This window comes from Neomonachus schauinslandi, chromosome 2, assembly GCF_002201575.2.
Source record: "Neomonachus schauinslandi chromosome 2, ASM220157v2, whole genome shotgun sequence".
NCBI classification, from domain to species: domain Eukaryota; kingdom Metazoa; phylum Chordata; class Mammalia; order Carnivora; family Phocidae; genus Neomonachus; species Neomonachus schauinslandi.
The window spans coordinates 180547436-180549919 of record NC_058404.1 but is presented as its reverse complement, the minus strand read 5'-3'; the positions used below and the strand labels follow the sequence as shown (position 1 = coordinate 180549919).

At 41.2% G+C, this 2484-nt stretch overlaps 1 pseudogene; it reads right to left on the bottom strand.

Moving 5' to 3' along the window:
- Window positions 1-839: 839 nt before the first annotated feature.
- LOC110571319 lies at window positions 840-2195 on the bottom strand (annotated as a pseudogene).
- Window positions 2196-2484: the final 289 nt, after the last annotated feature.

Below are 2484 nucleotides of genomic sequence, written 5' to 3'. Positions count from 1 at the left end.
GAAAGAAAGAAAGAAAGAAAGAAAGAAAGAAAGAAAGAAAGAAAGAAGAAAAAGAGAAAGAAAGAAAGAATGAAAGAAAGAAAGAAAGAAAGAAAAGAAAGAAAGAAAGAAAGAAAGAAAGGAAAAGAAAAAAAGAAAAAGAAAGAAGAGGGAGGAAGGGAGGGAGAAGGAAGGAAGGAAGGAAGGAAGGAAGGAAGGAAGGCAGGAAGGAAGGAAAGAAGGAAGGAAGGAAGGAAAATAGAGACACGCACATGTACACACAACCTTCTATGGCTCAAAACACAGTATCATGGCCCTATCTGCAGACAACTTATGATAATTGCCACAATTTAGTGATAAGAAAAATCCTTTCAGTGATTAAAAAATACTTCTAAGTCCCACTGAAGTACTGCTGTAATTTAACTATACATAAGGAATTACTTAACCATCTGCTATTCCAAATATATATATATTTTTAATTTATTTTTTTAAAGATTTTATTTATTTGACAGAGAGAGCACAAGCAGAGGGAGAGAGAGGGAGAAGCAGGCTCCTTGCTGAGCAAGGAGCGCAATGTGGGACTTGATCCCAGGACTCTGGGATCATGACCTGGGCCAAAGGCAGCCGCTTAACCTATTCAGCCACCCAGGCATCCCTCTAAATATATGTAATGCTCATTTTTTAAGATGAGCCTAACCACCCTCCCCTCAAAAGTAACTGCATTGTATCTTTGAAGTTAAGCAGAAAAACAAACAAACACCCAATATTGGTGACAAATATACAGAAGATTCACTTCTTCATTCTTCTTAAAGACTGAAACCTATTCTCAGGATGATAAAGAGCTAGAAATTCACCTATTTTCAAGGACTTGTTTGTAGACTATGCAGCAACTTTGTTGTCTTTCCTGTATCAAAATCTGAAAACTCCTTGACCTCCAGGACCTCCTCTGAACCCACCATGAAATCCTCCATGGGTGGTGAAGGTACCACCTCTGTCACCACCATGCCCTTGGTCACCACAGATACCAAGACCTCCCTGCCTCTGTATCCCCCACAGCCATGGTTTGGACAAAGTGTAATTCCAAATGTTTTGGCATTTAATTTTCTTTCTTCAGCCCCAGTTGGTCTCTCTTCTCTATTATTATCACAAGAAATATTATCAAAGAAGGATTTGTTTTTGTCATAATAGTAATTAGGTCTAAGTGGATCTCTTCATCTGTATTTCCTTAAGTGTTTTTGCTGAATATCAACTTCTGAGTCTTCTTTATCTTCACCACTTATAGGGTTCTCCTGCTTCTCAAGTTTATCTACTTTGAATTTAAGTTTATAAGGAAACTGTCAATTTCTTCTTTGTTATAATGTGCATTCACACTTTCAAGGTCAAAATTTCATTGGACTATCTTCAACACCACATTGGCCTCTGCCACCTCAATGACCCCCCCCACTCTCTTCTTGAAGCCAAAAGAGCACCTGGAACTATTTGTTTGTTACTATCATTTTTGGGTTGCTCATTTTCTGGTCTTGAAACTTTGTGTACTTCAGCTCACCTATGTTCTTGATTCTCTATTGCTTTTTGGCTGGTAGGTGGTAAAGTCCTGAATGATATAGGGTTCCAGCACCTGCTGGAAGAGGTAAGTGAGCAGAGGTGGTCTGTACTGCTTGCTTCATGGTTGGGCTTTTTCTCAAAGGGTCTAACTGAGAGCTTGAATGACCTTGAGATAACTGTTTTTAGAGCTCTTGCATCCTGTGTAAAGGCAGAACCAACTGTGCTACTTTGGGATAGGCTACCACTATTTGATGTTTCTGTTCCAAAGAATGTCAAAGAGCTTCCAGAAACACCAATAGCACCAAATTGCTGCCCAACTAATGAACTTCGATGGAATTGACTGTGTGTTGACATCTTGTGGAAAGGTCCATAGGAACCCACTGACTGGAATGAAGAAGTAGATGAGCCTAGAAGAAACTGAATGGTAGCTCGGTCCGGGGCAAAGAACATTGTGGGCTTGATGGCTCACAAACAGTGAGGTCTTTAATATCACTCCCACGGACTATGATGTATTCAAAGACTTCAATCTGAAGGTGGTATTGGACAAACTATTGGTCAGTCTTCTGGACCAAAGGACTAAACTTTGGTGAGGGCTACCATGGATTTCTTGATGTGGACGGTGCAGAGGATGCCTTTGCAGAGAGGATCTCCACCTTGGAGATAAGGCTCATCTTGCACACAACTGTTGCAGCTCTGCAAGCCTATTGGCTCTGTCAGCACCTGCAGCAGCTGCCTCTATGTGCAGATTTTTTTTTTTAAGATTTATTTATTTATTTCAAAGAGAGAGAGAGCTTGAGAGTGGTGGGGGGAAGTGCAGAGGAAGAGGGTGAGAGAGAATCCTTGAGCAGACTCCCCCATGAGTGCAGAGCCTGATGTGGGTCTCCATCCCAGGATCCAGAGATCAACACCTGAGCAAAATTCAAGAGCTGTGGCTTAAGTGACTGAGCCACTCAGGCGCCC